This window comes from Pongo pygmaeus, chromosome 19, assembly GCF_028885625.2.
Source record: "Pongo pygmaeus isolate AG05252 chromosome 19, NHGRI_mPonPyg2-v2.0_pri, whole genome shotgun sequence".
NCBI classification, from domain to species: Eukaryota; Metazoa; Chordata; class Mammalia; order Primates; family Hominidae; genus Pongo; species Pongo pygmaeus.
Window position 1 is genome coordinate 76266459 of NC_072392.2, and position 16737 is coordinate 76283195.

The window sequence follows — 16737 nt, forward strand, 5'->3', positions numbered from 1 at the left end:
GGCTCACACTGTAATCCACTTTGGGAGTCTGAGGCAGGCGGATCACCTGAGGTCAGGAGTTTGAGACCAGCCTAGCCAATATGGGGAAACCCCACCTTTGCTAAAGCTACAAAAATTAACCAGGCGTGGTGGCATGCACCTGTAGTCCTGGCTACTTGGGAGACTGAGGCAGGAGAATTGCTTGAACCCGGGAGGCAGAGGTTGCAGTCAGATGAGATTGTGCCACTGTACTCCAGCCTGGGCAACAGAGTGAGACTCCATCTCAAAAAAAGAAAAAAAAAAAAAAGAAAAGGATCACAAGAAAAGCTCGGGGACAGTAACCTTATTGTGAAGGGTTGTAATACAACTCTTGTAATCATGGGGTTTCTGACGTAGCACAGGGCAGTGAAAAGAGAAACACTGAACTAAGTCAGAAGGCTGGGTTTCTACTACCAGTTGTGCATATAAGCAGAGCCACCTTGGGCTAACCACTCTACCTGAACCTCAGTTTCCTTCTCTGTCATTCACCCTGCCAGTCTCCTTGGGCTATTGCAAGAATAAAATTAAATGCTACTTGGGAAAATGCTTCACAACCTGAGATGACTTGTACCAATGTGGGTATTATTACTGGGACCAAATGTGACTTTAAAAAGAAAAACAACCTTGACAAAGAAAACTCTGATTGGTTACTAAATCCCTATTTCTGAGATAAGCTACATTTCAAAGAAATTCTCCGTAAAAGAAAAATTGGATTCAGTTATCATACCAGATGGCTTTCATTCTCACCACTGACTCAATTCTGAAATAATTATATTTCAGTATGGTAATTATAATCTAAGCTATATAAACACACTGTAAACACAAACTTTGAACAGATGAAGACTCCAATATGTAAAAAGGTAATGAATGTTGAGGGAAGACTGTGAAAAGGGAAAAGGAAAAAAATTAAAATGTTCCTCTTCTAGGTCCCGATGAGAGTAAATGTTTACTATAAAAATGATTCAAATATTTTAAACATTTTCAAACCAGGCAATATTTTAGGCCTACTGTATATTTGCATTTTGAGCTTCCAATACGGATAAGTGACTGGAAAAAGCAGCTAGGTTTAGGTTGAAAAACAACCACCCACCGGGGAACACATTTTAGCAAATTCTTCTGAAAGTCAAAAATGTTATAGTCATAGGTAAAAAGTTACAAAGAACTACCAATCGTCAGAAATAGCTGCCAATAGTGACTTAGAGTCCAGCAGAAGGAATTTTAGTTCAAAAAACCTAAAATAGGCTGAAAACCTTACCTACCCTATAGCTACCACAAATAACACTGTTTCCAGTCATGATGAGGAATCACATATTAAGACACAACTGCAAATTGTGCTATACTGGGTACTGTATTAAAAGGAAGTGAAATATGATCCCCATCCTAGAAGTTTCCATATATATGAGTCTAAAAAACCATTAAAAATTAATCTTAAGGCCAGGAGCAGTGGCTCACGCCTGTAATCCCAGCACTTTGGGAGGCCGAGGTGGGTGGATCACGAGGTCAGGAGATCGAGACCATCCTGCCAACATGGTGAAACCCCATCTCTACTAAGAATACAAAATTAGCTGGGCATGGTGGCACACACCTGTAATCCCAGCTACTCAAGAGGCTGAGGCAGGAGAAGCACTTGAACCTGGGAGGTAGAGGTTGCAGTGAACCAAGATGGCACCACTGTACTCCAGCCTGGGCAACAGAGCAAGACTCCATCTCAAAAATAAAAATAAAATAAAAAATTTAAAAAATCTGGGCGCAGTGGCTCATGCCTGTAATCCCAGCACCTTGGAAGGCCGAGGCAGGAGGATCACCTGAGGCTGGGAGTTCGAGACCAGCCTGATCAACATGGAGACACCCCATCTTTACTAAGAAATACAAAATTAGCTGGCTTGGTGGCGCATGCCTGTAATCCCAGCTACTCCGGAGGCTGAGGCAGGAGAATCACTTGAACCCAAGAGGTGGAGGTTGTGGTGAGCCGAGATCGTGTCATTGCACTCCAGCCTGAGCAACAAGAGCGAAACTCCATCTCCAAAAAAAAAAAAAATTAATCTAACAGAAAATAGGAAAAAAGCAATGAAAACCCAGAAAACATACAATAGTTGACTGAAAATAAAAATTTAGCATTAACTTTAATTCTTACATCTTTAATTTTTATGTATCTGAGTTTTTAATTGATGGTTTAATTTGCCAGAATGAGAAAGAACATCCTATTTTTATGACTCTGTCCCATGGAAATGTAATGATAAATGGATCCAAATGCCACACTATTGAGGATTTTTTTGATCACTCTGATTGTCATGAGTAAGTTTTGTGCTTTTTCAAAAGCAGTTTTTTCCTACAATGTCATTTCCTGCTTCTCTGGCTCTGATTTTCAATAAATTGGTAAACTGTAAATCTTGTTTTCCTCTTGTTTTTGTTTAGCTAAAATGTTGAAGGGCAAGGGAGAGGATGGTTATTTATAAATCTTGTATCTCTCTGAAAACAAAACTTGCATTTTCCTTAATCTGATTGACATGACTCCAAATATGAAAAACAACTTTCATAAAGCACAAAAGAAAATTTCCTTGAATTTACCCTTTTTTATTGTGGGTAAGAGGCAATAGGAATAAATTTTCAACTTATTTTTTGAATGTTACTACTAACCACCATATTTTAAAAAATTAATCAAAGAACTAATGTAGTTTAGTTTATTATTTAATTTATTCAACAAATGTTTATTGAGTGGCAACTAGGTCCCAAGTACTGTTTTAACTACTGAATATACAGATGTATGTAAACAAAACAAAAATCTCTGCTGCCCTGGAGTTTACATTCTGTGGGACTAGAGATAAAGGATGGATACATTACATAGAAGGTCAGCTAGTAATAAGTGTTATGGAGAAGCAACAGGAATGGAGGATAAAGTGTGTGCTGGGGGTGTTGTAATTTTAAATAGCAGTGTCTGGAAATGAAAAGGTGGTATTTCAATCAAGATTTTCAGACAATGGCTGGGTGCAGAGGCTCACACCTGTAATCCCAGCACTTTGAGAGGCCAAGGGGGGTAGATCACTTGAGGTCAGGAGTTTGAGACCAGTGTGGCCAATGTGGCAAAACCCTATCTCTACAAAACACACACACACACACACACACACACACATAAATTAGCTGGGCATGGTGATGCACACCTATCGTCCCTGCTACTCTGGAGGCTGAGGTGGGAGGATCGCTTGAGCCTGGCGAGGTTGAGGCTGCAGTGAGCTGTGATAGCACCACTGCACTCCAGCCTCTCGACAGAGATCCTGTATAAAAAAGCCTCTGCATTTCACTGTATGTAAATTATACCTCGATTCAAAAACAAAATGTGAATAGTACAGTCCCCTTTTCCTTTTATAGATGAAGAAAAACAAAGAGTCAGACTTGCTAAAGGCTTTGATGACTTGCAGTATTCTTATTTAAATGTACAGAGCCAGTTTCAGAGAAAGATTCTTCCAAAGACCTATCCCCTCCGTGACACCAACCATCCATAATTTTTTTTTTTTTTTTTTTTTTGAGATGGAGTCTTACTCTGTTGCCCAGGCTGGAGTGCAGTGGCATGATCTCGGCTCACTGCAAGCTCGCCTCCCAGGCTCACACCATTCTCCTGCCTCAGCCTCCCAAGCAGCTGGGTCTACAGGTGCCCGCCACCACACCTGGCTAATTTTTTTGTATTTTTTTAGTAGAGATGGGGTTTCACCTGTAGCAGGATGAGCTGCAGACAAAACTCCTCAGACACCGAGTTAAAGAAGGAAGGGGTTTATTAGGCCGGGGGCATCAGCAAGACTCCTGTCTCAAGAGCCGAGCCCCAAGTGAGCAATTCCTGTCCCTTTTAAGGGCTCACAACTCTAAGGGGGTGTGCGTGAGAGGGTCGTGATCGATTGAGCAAGCAGGAGGTACGTGACTGGGGGCTGCACGCACTGGTAATTAGATTGGAACAAAACAGGAAAGGGATTTTCACAATGCTTTTCTATACAATGTCTGTAATCTATAGATAACATAACCGATTAGGTCCGGGATTGATTTTTAACTACCAGGCCCAGGGTGTGGCATCCGGGCTGTCTGCTTGTGGATTTCATTTCTGCCTTTTAGTTTTTACTTTTTCTTTCTTTGGAGGCAGAAATTGGGCATAAGACAATATGAGGGGTGGTCTCCTCCCTTATTCCCCCACTTTGAGACTCTCACTCAATAGTGGGAGTTCTCACTTTCATTTTTACTACCCATGTCTTCTTGCAAGACAGATCAATAGTGATTTATATAGTACACTTGTGCTGAAGCATTTTGGTATACTAAGGTAGCGATGAAGCTTTTTATCATTTGAAGAAGTACGGGTAGCAAACGAGGGAGCAGCAAGTAGGTTCCTATTACTATTATAACTCTTAATTATAAGAGTTTTATTTTTTTTTTATTTTTTTTATTTTTTAAATAGATAATACTCTTTTTTTTTTTTTTTTTTTTTTAAATTTATGAAGTATTTATTGATCGTTCTTGGGTGTTTCTCGGAGAGGGGGATATGGGAGGGTCATAGGATAATAGTGGAGAGAAGGTCAGGAGATAAACACATGAACAAAGGTCTCTGGTTTTCCTAGGCAGAGGTCCCTGCGGCCTTCTGCAGTGTTTGTGCCCCTGGGTACTTGAGATTAGGGAGTGGTGATGACTCTTAAAGGGCATGCTGCCTTCAAGCATCTGTTTAACAAAGCACATCTTGCACCGCCCTTAATCCATTTAACCCTAAGTTGACACAGCATATGTTTCAGAGAGCATGGGGCTGGGGGAAAGGCCATAGATCAACAGCACCCCAAGGCAGAAGAATTTCTCCTAGTCAGAACAAACTGGAGTCTCCTATGCCCACCCCATTCTACACAGACACAGCAACAATCTGATCTCTCCTTCCTTTCCCCACACTTCCTCCCCTTCTCTTCAACAAAACCGCCATCGTCCTCATGGCCCGCTCCCGATGGTCGCTGTCTCTTTGGAGCTGTTGGGTACACCTCCCAGACAGGGCAGCCAGGCAGAGGCGCTCCTCACGCCCCAGACAGGGCGGCCGGGCAGAGGCGCTCCTCGCTTCCCAGACGGGGCCGCCCGGGCAGAGGCGCTCCTCTCCTCCCAGACGGGGCGGCCGGGCAGAGGCTCTCCTCACATCCCAGACGATGGGCAGCCGGGTAGAGGCGCTCCTCACATCCCAGACGGGGCGGCCGGGCAGAGGCGCTCCTCACTTCCCCGACGGGGCCGCCCGGGCAGAGGCGCTCCTCGCTTCCCAGAAGGGGCCGCCCGGGCAGAGGCGCTCCTCGCTTCCCAGAAGGGGCTGCCCGGGCAGAGGTGCTCCTCACTTCCCAGACGGGGCCGCCCGGGCAGAGGCGCTCCTCACTTCCTCCCAGACCGGGTGGCAACCGGGCAGAGGTGCTCCTCACCTCCCAGACGGGGCGGCCGGGCAGAGGCGCTCCTCACCTCCCAGAGGGGGCGGCCGGGCAGAGGCGCTCCTCACCTCCCAGAGGGGGCGGCCGGGCAGAGGCGCTCCTCACTTCCCAGACGGTGTGGCGGCTGGGCAGAGGCGCTCCTCCCTTCCCAGATGGGGCAGCCAGGCAGAGGCGCTCCCCACTTCCTCCCAGACGGGGTGGCGGCCAGGCAGAGGCGCTCCTCACTTCCCAGAGGGGGCGGCCGGGCAGAGGTGCTCCTCACTTCCTCCCAGACGGGGTGGCAGCCGGGCAGAGGCACTCCTCACCTCCCAGACGGGGCAGCCGGGCAGAGGTGTTCCTCATCTCCCAGACGGGGCGGCCGGGCAGAGGTGCTCCTCATCTCCCAGACGGGGCGGCCGGGCAGAGGTGCTCCTCATCTCCCAGACGGGGCAGCCGGGCAGAGGTGCTCCACACTTCCTCCCAGACGGGGTGACGGCCGGGCAGAGGCACTCCTCACATCCCAGACGGGGCGGCCGGGCAGAGGCGCTCCTCACCTCCCAGACGGAGTGGTCAGGCAGAGGCGCTCCTCACTTCCCATATGGGGTGGCGGCCGGGCAGAGGCGCTCCTCACTTCCCAGATGGGGCAGCCGGGCAGAGGCGCTCCTCACTTCCTCCCAGACGGGGTGGCGGCCAGGCAGAGGCGCTCCTCACTTCCCAGACGGGGCGGCCGGGCAGAGGTGCTCCTCACTTCCTCCCAGACGGGGTGGCGGCCGGGCAGAGGTGCTCCTCACCTCCCAGACGGGGCGGCCAGGCAGAGGCGCTCCTCCCTTCCCAGACGGAGTGGCCAGGCAGAGGTGCTCCTCACCTCCCAGAGTGGGCGGCCGGGCAGAGGCGCTCCTCACTTCCCAGAGTGGGCGGCCGGGCAGAGGCGCTCCTCACTTCCCAGAGTGGGCGGCCGGGCAGAGGCGCTCCTCACTTCCTCCCAGACGGGGTGGCGGCCAGGCAGAGGCGCTCCTCACCTCCCAGACGGGGCGGCCGGGCAGAGGCACTCCTCACCTCCCAGAGTGGGCGGCCGGGCAGAGGCGCTCCTCACTTCCCATAGGGGGTGGCAGCCGGGCAGAGGCGCTCCTCACTTCCCAGATGGGGCAGCTGGGCAGAGATGCTCCTCACTTCCTCCCAGATGGGGTGGCGGCCAGGCAGAGGCGCTCCTCACCTCCCTGACGGGGCGGCCGGGCAGAGGCACTCCTCACCTCCCAGAGTGGGCGGCCGGGCAGAGGCGCTCCTCACTTCCCAGAGTGGGCGGCCGGGCAGAGGCGCTCATCACTTCCCATAGGGGGTGGCAGCCGGGCAGAGGCGCTCCTCACTTCCCAGATGGGGCAGCTGGGCAGAGGTGCTCCTCACTTCCTCCCAGACGGGGTGGTGGCCAGGCAGAGGCGCTCCTCACCTCCCAGGCGGGGCGGCCGGGCAGAGGCGCTCCTCACCTCCCAGGCGGGGCGGCCGGGCAGAGGCGCTCCTCACCTCCCAGAAGGGGTGGCTGGGCAGAGGCGCTCCTCACTTCCCACATGGGGTGGCAGCCGGGCAGAGGCGCTCCTCACTTCCCAGACGGGGTGGCGGCCAGGCAGAGGCGCTCCTCACTTCCCAGACGGGGCAACCGGGCAGAGGCGCTCCTCACTTCCTCCCAGACGGGGTGGAGGCCAGGCAGAGGCGCTCCTCACTTCCCAGACGGGGCGGCCGGGCAGAGGCGCTCCTCACTTCCTCCCAGACGGGGTGGCGGCCGGGCAGAGGCGCTCCTCACCTCCCAGACGGGGCGGCCGGGCAGAGGTGCTCCTCATCTCCCAGACGGGGCAGCCGGGCAGAGGCGCTCCTCACTTCCTCCCAGACGGGGTGGCAGCCGGGCAGAGGTGCTCCTCATCTCCCAGACGGGGCAGCCGGGCAGAGGCGCTCCTCACTTCCTCCCAGACGGGGTGGCAGCCGGGCAGAGGCGCTCCTCACCTCCCAGACGATGGGCGGCCGGGCAGAGGCGCTCCTCACTTCCCAGATAGGGCGGCCGGGCAGAGGGGCTCCTCATATCCCAGACGATGGGCGGCCAGGCAGAGACGCTCCTCACTTCCTAGACGGGGTGGCGGCGGGGCAGAGGCTGTAATCTTAGCACTTTAAGAGTCTGGTAGGTGGAGGTTGCAGTGAGCCGAGATCACACCACTGCACTCCAGCCTGAGCACCACTGAGCGTTGAGTTAGCGAGACTCCGTCTGCAATCCCAGCACCTCGGGAGGCTGAGGCGGGCAGATCACTAGAGGCCAGGAGCTGGAGACCAGCCCGGTCAACACGGCGAAACCCCGTCTCCACCAAAAATACAAAAACCATTCAGGCGTGGCGGCGCGCGCCTGCAATCCCAGGCACTCGGCAGGCCGAGGCAGGAGAATCACAGGAGCCCGAGGCAGGGAGGTTGCAGCGAGCCGAGATCACGGCAGTACAGTCCAGCTTCGATAACAGAGGGAGACCGAAAAAAGGGGAGAGGGAGAGGGAGAGGGAGAGGGAGAGGGAGAGGGAGAGGGAGAGGGAGAGGGAGAGGGAGAGGGAGAGGGACAGGGAGAGGGAGAGGGAGAGCATTATAAGAGTTTTAAATCCTCCTAGCGCTGGGAACCATTTTCTAAACATGGCCCCAGGATCAAATCCATGCCACACTTGCATGGGCACATGTGCCAGTTTCGTCATATCTCTAACTATGTCTTCAACTACTTGCCCTTGATTATCTCTGTGTAGGCAGCAATTAGTAAGGTTAAATTTCCTACAGACCTCTCCTTCAGCTGCTAGCAAGTAGTCGAGAGCTAATCTATTTTGATAGATAGCATTTCTCATCTGAGTTTCTTGCTGGGCCAGAATAGTCAAGGCTCTGCCAGTTTTATTAGTGATTATTTTTAAGACAGCTTGTAACCATATGATTCGGTTGATCATATAAATGGGGATCCGGTATCCCCATGAGCCATCTTGTGCCTAAGTAGCAGGCCCATAATACTGTATGATTCTCTCAGGGGGCCATTTATCATTTTTTCAATTTCTTATAGCTATGCTTCTCTTTTCACGGGAAGCATAGACAGGGAAGCCCAGGAGTTCTCCTGTTTTTATGGACAGTAAGAAGAAAGATAGTTTAATAGTGCCAATAACACAACTACTTGTCAGGCAGCTTAGCGTAGGCTCTATGTCCACATATCCCGTATAGCCCAGTAGGGGCCGTCCAGTCCCGGTGGGATTCTGGGTGGGCCTAAATGGTCTGCAACTTTGGAAATTTACTGAATGGATTTTTCTCTGTATGGTTTGAACACCACCATGTAGTCTTCCTACAGGAAGGGTGAAGTCCTTTTCCACTCTTGCTATATAGTATTGTCTAATGATTGAGGCTTTTAGGACCCAGAAATTATCAGGGTGATTTTTTTGAGCTGGGAATTCATCAGGAACTGGGTCTGTAGGTACTAATTCTCGGGCTTCCCATGGCCATTGATCTGCTATTACAGTTCCTCCACATACCTAACATGAAGTGACAGTGAGAGACTGGGCTACATGCTCGGCTAATTGCAAAAACAAATTTCTTGTTTTTCCTGGAAATTCTGTTACTGGCACATTTAGTTCATCATAGAAAGTTTGAAACACTGACTCAAGAGAGCATTTGTAAACTTCTTCTCGAACCAAGATATTTACTTGAGGATTCAGTCCAGCCCCACTGATTCCTAAGGTCACATGCTCCTCTTTTTTCCAGCAAGGATCAAGGGGATTGGTTATTACTAGCTCTAAGGGGCTACATTGTCCCTTAGTACAGGAAGGGCCATTTTTTTCCTTTCTGAAGGTGGACTGGATCCTTTTCATTTTTTTTTAATCCAAGTGGCCTAAATGACACAAGACCAGTATTTACATTTATTTCCACACAGTCCTAATTTATGACAGATGTACTTATTTTCTGCCATATAGCCTCTTTTCTAATTAAGAGAACCACACTTTATTCCTAACTTATTATTATTAATGACAGCACAGGCATCAAATTTTAAGGTGACTTGTTTGGGCACCCCTTTTTCTTCTGTTTTGGCTAACACTTTACTTGTATCATTTATGAGCCCCCACCAGTCCTCAGTCCTTAATCTTATTTTAAAAACCGTGGTCATGGGAGGTTCAGATGGGTCATAACACACATCAGGTTGGTCACTTCCTGGGCTACATACCTTGTACAGAATAACATTATACAAACAAGTTATTTTTAGGTTCCAGTACACTTATAATAACCATAAAATAATAGGACTGTAGCAACCTTTTGTCCTACCTCAGTGACTTGATGTATACACTGGGAACAGTCCTCACTCTGAGGAAGGTCATTTGAAGTCCTTACTGTAAAAGTTCAAATTTTAAGGAAAATGAGTTCCGCAATGAGTCTTCTCATGCTTCGGCCGTGCGTGGACCAGTCAGCTTCTGGGTGTGAATGGAGCAGGGCTTGTCGTCTTCTTCAGAGTCACTTTGCAGGGGTTGGCGAAGCTACTCCCGTCCACGTACCACTCACAGTCTACTGATGTTTAAGGATAGTCTCAGAGGTTGGGCCTGCTAGAATAAACTGAGTCCAACACCTCTACACAGTTATGTTCAACTAGGCTCTCTGATACCAGGAGCAAAGTGGTGGGGTTTAGGGTGTTGCAAACTTCAATGGTTATGTGGGGATTTTCACATAGCAAGCTTTGGTACTTGGTTAATCTAGCATTTGTAACCAATGAGGTCCTTTGGTAGTCATTAAAGTTACCACAGCATGGGGGGCCTTTATATTCAGGTTTTGCCTAAGGGTTAGTTTATCTGCTTCTTGTGCTAACAGGGCTGTTGCTGCTAGGGCCCTTAGACCTGGGGGCCAGCCTTTGGAAATCCTGTCTAGTTGTTTTGAGAGATAGGCCACTGGCCTTGGCCAGGGCCTCACAGTCTGGGTTAAAACTCCAACTGCCATTTTTTCTCTTTCTGACACATAGAGTGTAAAGAGTTTTGTCAGGTCAGGTAGCCTCAGGGCTGGGACCGACATGAGTTTTTCTTTTAACTCATGAAAACCTCGTTGTTATTGGTTGTAATAGATGTAGTTTATCTAATCTACATTTTTATTAACTGTCACCCACTAAAATATTGACTTAAATCCTGCAGCTATTTGATTCCAAGCTTTAAATTGATCTGGTATTCTTCGTGGGACTCCAATTGAGTCTAAATAGACGTGACAGTTGAAAGACCCATAGGGGCTTCTCTCGCTTTACAATGTCTTTCTTTTCTTCCTTCTGGTTGATGAAATGCCAGGGTGAAAGGGATAGCCAATTGGACTAAAGTACAAGTGCCACTCCAGTTATTCGGCAGAGTGCCCAGTAAAGGTCCATCACAATACCACCACACATCCGCTCGGGGATGAACAAGGGCTGACTGATTGATAAGCTCTTGAAAATTCTTAAGCTAACTGCATCCTTTCAGGTCTCCAAGGAACGCTAAGTTTCCTCCCTGTCGTGAGAGACATGAAATGAACTTAGCGTTAGAAGATGGAGGATGGATGGCCCTTGGGGGCTGACCCACAGGGTGCCGGACTTTGGGATATAGCAGAGAGAGCTTGGCATGACTTATTAATACAGGCTGTAGAATCCTGGAAAAGAGCTACCATGCAGCCCACATCTGGTCGACTGGAGGACCACCTTAGTGGAAAGGGGACAATCTGGGCCTCTGGCCTTCCATGTGCACAAGCATAACAATTGCTTTTGTTTAACGTGCAAAGGGAATATTTGATCCATTTTAACCAGGCATTTGCATCTTGGTATCCTGTCTTCATTGCTAAAGTTTGTTTTAAGTCTTTAACTTCTATGATCCTCTAGTAAAATGAATGTATGGTTTTAGGAAATTACAAAAACTGGTTGGGGCAGTCCATCCTTGCTCTTTAGTGGTCCACAGAATGTTGGACCAACTATGGCATAAAAGCTCTACATCAGGGGACAAGACTCCTGGTTGGCACTGGGGTCTTTATCGAAATCTCCCTGGATTAAATGGTCCTAGTTTACTAATGTCCAGTCTGAGGAGAGTCAGGAGGGACAGAAGTACTTTTCTGAAGTAGAGAGCTGTCTTTGACTTGGCAAGTCTCCACAGGGTATAACAAGACAAGCATTAAATGCAATAGTTTGAGGTGAAATTGACTTGGTTATGTTAATAACTAGATGGTCAGCAATAGAACGAGGAAAGAAAGAAGAGTAATATAATAGATGAAAAGAGTCAGATTTTTCGTAGCTTTAGTTTGGTAGGGTTTTCCTCTGGGACTGTGGCCCATGACTCTGGAGGGGGTGGCGCTTTCTTGACTCCAGTGTGATGAGTCCATCCTTTTTTGCTGTACGAACAGCAGTCTTGGTGGTTAGCAGCACAAGGTAGGGTCCTTCCAGGCTGGCTCAAGTTTTTCTTCTTTCCACTTTTCGATGAGAATGTGATCTTCAGGCTGGTGCTGGTTTACTAGAAATTCTAGGGGTGGTACATGTGCTAAAAGACTTTTAGTTTTTGAGAGAAAGGAAAGTGGAAGATAAACCAAGCATATAATTTCTAAGAAATTGATCTTTTGTTTTAAATGTGGGGATCTTGGCAGTGGACTTTATATTTCTTAGTGCCTTTTTACTCAGAAATTTCCTTTAGCACCTATTTTTATTAGTTTTTAAACCAAAGAAAGCCAAATACCATTTTACATTTAACAGTGCTTCTCGTATGGTTTTTATACCAGATAAGCTAAATTTTATCTTTATATTAGTGTGTTATTAATATTAAACTTAATTTTAATAAAACCTTGTAGACATATGTACCTAATTGTTAATGTTTGACCATAGGTAAGATTTTATAGATTCTTTTTAACCTTTTATAATTTTTGAGAAAGAGCAGGTTGGTGCTTTAAGAAAAACCTGTTATGCTTTTACTTTAATGTCCAGTTCACAGAAAAACTGGATGATACTTCTTTAACTTTAGCTAATATGTTTACACACAGAATTTTCTTTACAATTAACGTTTTGAAACTTGCTTAAATCTTCAAAACAATAATTTTTTTAACTTTTTAATGTAGGTGAAAATGTACATTCTTATGCCTCCTTACAATTCTTTTACCAAAGGTATATTTTACTTTTCTCATACACCTTGCATATAAACTTTTTTTTCAATAGTTTTACATTCAGGAGGCCTAGTTACTTTTAAATTATACAACATTTTTTGCATAAATTTTTTTATAACATTTTTATCTTTCTTGACTTTCGCAGACAATTCTTCAATATGCCTCAACTTTCTGACTTATTACAAATATTTATTTCTTTAAATCACCAGTTAATTTGTTTCAGGACAAGAATTTACCATATAATACTCTTTTTATATAAATTCTGCCCCCCCTTTTTTCCTTTTTTTTCGAAGATGATAACCATTCTTTTCCAAAGCGAACCTTTTTTATGTCTGTGGACTAGACTATCTAAGGCCACAAGAATAGAAGTTACTATAATACATGTTACACTGTTAACTTTTAGCAAACTTTAGTTGAAAACCTTTAAAAAATAAAAAAAAATGCACGTTGTGCACATGTACCCTAAAACTTAAAGTATAACAATAATAAAAAAAAGAAAACCTTGTAAGTTTGGGATTTTAATTATCCTTTGCTATTAATAAGAACTTGTTTTGTCTAAATTATAATTGGTATAGATAGCTTTTTTTTCCTTAACTTTGTATATCTCTTTCTCTCTTTCTCTCTTTGACTTTGTCTCTTGGACTTTCCTTTTGCCTCTGTCTCTTCCTCTCTCTCTCTGTGTCTCTCTGTGTCTCTCTCTCTCTATCCTTGACTGTCTCTTCCTCTCTGTCTCTTCCTCTCTCTCTTTTCCTCTTTTCCTGTCTCTTTCCTTTCTCTCTCTCTGCTGGTCTTTCCTTGCCTCTGCCAGCCACTTATGCTGCTGTTCTCTCAACCACTATGTGTTGGGGGCAGGGAGTCTAAAACCAGCTCTAATCAAGTGTCTATGTAAGGGAACTGGTCTGGGTTCCTTGGCTTATAGGTTACCTTGTGCCATACCTTTGAAACAAGGGACCTGTCCAGGCTTCCTTCTAATGGCCAACCTACCTCTAATGCTGGCCAGTCTATCTTACACAAAGTTTTAGGTTTTCCTGGTGTCATAGCACTCCATAGTCTCCCTTAGATTCTTTTTTGAAATTTGTCAACATAGTTACTAGTGGGGTGGGCTTATTTGTGCCTGACCTATGCTTCTTCAAGAAAAAACACCACGCTCACACCACACACACACCACAAAACAAAGAACCGGTAAAAAGGGCACACACACAGTTTTGCAGTTTGCACCAAACCAAAATCAAAACCAAAATCAGAGTATCCAGAAATCCAAGCCAGGTCAAAACCAAAACCAAAGTATTAAGCAATCCAAGTCAAGTCAAAAACAAAAACCAAAGTGCCAGTACAGGCACACCGTGGGTGATCAGGCCACACTTCCACTCAAATGGAGTAGGCAAGTTCCCAAGACCAATCCTGTCAAGCAATTCAAACCAAAACCAAAGTGCCAATAAAGGCACACCATGGGTGATCAGGCCATGCTTCCACTCAAATGGAGTGGGCAAGTTTCAAAGACTAGTCTTACCAAGTTTTAGATGTCCAGACTCCAAGTGCCCATTCCTTCCCGGTGTTCAGCCACTGCATTGATCCTCCATGGGGGCCTGCCACACACTGCTCTGGCGAGGTGTCCCAATGGGGCAAATGCCTAACTGGGAGCGCCCTCAGGATCCGTGTTGCTTGGGCTGGTTGGAGTCCCCTGCAGGGCAGGCTTAAGCCACTTAAGGAGCTGCCTTGACCATCTGCCATTCACCTCGCTTCCTGGTCAGGGAACCAAGAAATCGAGCTGCAGAAAAAACTCCTCAGACACTGAGTTAAAGAAGGAAGGGGTTTATTAGGCCGGGGGCATCGGCAAGACTCCGGTCTCAAGAGCTGAGCTCCCTGAGTGAGCAATTCCTGTCCCTTTTAAGGGCTTACAACTCTAAGGGGGTGCATGTGAGAGGGTCGTGATCAATTGAGCAAGCCGGAGGTACGTGACTGGGGGCTGCATGCACCAGTAATTAGATCAGAACAAAACAGGAAAGGGATTTTCACAGTGCTTTTCTATACAATGTCTGTAATCTATAGATAACATACCAATCAGGTCAGGGGTTGATTTTTAACTACCAGGCCCAGGGTGTGGCACCCGGGGTGTCTGCTTGTGGATGTCATTTCTGTCCTTTAGTTTTTACTTTTTCTTTCTTTGGAGGCAGAAATTGGGCATAAGACAATATGAGGGGTGGTCTCCTCCCTTACACCATGTTAGCCAGGATGGTCTCGATCTCCTGACCTCATGATCTGCCTGCCTTGGCCCCCCAAAGTGCTGGGATTACAGGTGTGAGCCACAGCCCCCGGCCTAATTCATGATTTATTTTGCCATTTCAAGTGATGGAGCTGGTTTTAGAGCTAGAAGAAAAACCAAAATGCCAGTTAATCTAAACTAGATTCCTGCCCCAGTGCAGAACCAATCAAGACAGGGTCCCTGTCTTTCAGGGACCACAGGATTTGTGTTGAAGAGGAGAGAAGTGGGAGAGGCAGAGCGGATGGAGAACAAGGAGTCATTTTCTATATTTTTAAAGTTCTTCAGTTAAGAAAATCAGCAATTACAATAGCCTAATCTTACTAGACATGTCTTTTCCTCCCTACTATGTAAGGTCAATTCTGTTCATTTGCATAGGAGATAATCATATAGGAATCCCAAATTAATACCCTCTTCTGGTGACTTACCAGATGGGACACTCTAAGATTTTCTGCATAGCATTAAGGACATTTTGTACTTCTTCAACGCGAACAGCAGATAAATCTATCTCTTTCTGTTCCAATGAACTTTAACACATTAGAAAAACATATATCTTTTAAAAAAGTTTATAAAAATGACAACTTCATTTTATCATTTCAAAATAAGGTAAATTGGGCTGGGCGTGGTGGCTCACGCCTGTAATTACAGCACTTTGGGAGGCCAAGGCCGGTGGATGACCTGAGGTCGGGAGTTCAAGACCAGCCTGACCAATACGGAGAAAAAATACAAAAAAAAAGAGCCAGGCATGGTGGTGCATGCATGTAAGAAATTCCAGCTACTCGGGAGCTGAGGCAGGAGAATTGCTTGAACCCACGAGTCAGAGGTTGCGGTGAGCCCAAATCACGCCATTACTCTCCAGCCTGGGCAACAAGAGCGAAACTCCGTCTCAAAAATAAATAAAATAAAATAAAATAAGGTAAATTTAAGATTTGGAAGCTTTTAGAATAATACAAAATGCTTTATTTTTAAAGGTTCTAGAAGTTGCTTTTTGTAATTAGACAACAAATTCTGCATTTTTTCACATATTGCTTCCAACCCTTTGGGTCTTTTCCTTTCTCCAAGAAAGAGACAGCTACAGAGGAGTGACTGACCGGGTAGGTGGTGGTAGCCTTAGCTTTCTCCAGTGTTTCTGGCTGTTTTCTTTTTCTTGCCTAAAACCAAAATCAACAACGACCAAACCAACACCAATCAACGCCTCCTCACCCCTAACCTTTCCCAGTGACCTGCTCTCATCTCAGGATCCTCCTCAAGCACATCCCTGCTGGCAGCATCTGTTACTACTGACGCTCCTCTACTTCCCGCTTGCGCTTTCTCAATAGCGCAAATGGATCCAGTTCTTTAGTTCTCCCTCCCACAAAATCCTGTCTCCTCCCCTTCCCAGACATATTCCTGGCACTTCTTCTTCCGCAAGGGCCCATCCTCTCATATATACCAGCCAGTGTTTGTTTCTTTGTTTTTGAGACGGAGTGTCGTTCTGTCACCCAGGCTGGAGTGCAATGGCGCGATCTCGGCTCACTGCAACCTCCGCCTCCTGGGTTCAAGCGACTCTCCTGCCTCAGCTCCTGAGTAGCTGGCGCGCGCCACCACGCCCGGCTAATTCTTGTATTTTTAGTAGAGATGGGGTTTCACCATGATGGTCAGGCTGGTCTGGAACTCCTGACCTCGTGATCCGTCTGCCTTGGCCTCCCAAAGTGCTGGGATTACTGGCGTAAGCCACCATCCCCGGCGACCAGCCGATGTTCTTATACACATGGTGTCCCCCTCAAGGCACATTCCAGTTCCTATCAGGAGGATTCCTCCTCGGACACACCGTGCCCCCTACCTGATCCTTAGTGCTTCCCTCGCGACCTACAAACTGCCCCTTCCCCGGGGGGTTCACAACGCCTTATGCCTTTCAGGTTCCGCCCCCCGCCCCTCGCATAAAGAATA

The 16737-nt window shown here is 47.0% G+C and overlaps 1 long non-coding RNA gene across 1 annotated transcript; it reads right to left on the minus strand.

Annotated features, from left to right (window-relative positions):
* Positions 1 to 3767: 3767 nt before the first annotated feature.
* On the minus strand, positions 3768 to 15349 carry LOC134738741 (uncharacterized). The gene is made up of 2 exons (XR_010124726.1): positions 14059 to 15349; positions 3768 to 7900 (listed from the first exon to the last, which is right to left on the minus strand). It is a non-coding gene; the product is annotated as an uncharacterized LOC134738741 (long non-coding RNA).
* Positions 15350 to 16737: the final 1388 nt, after the last annotated feature.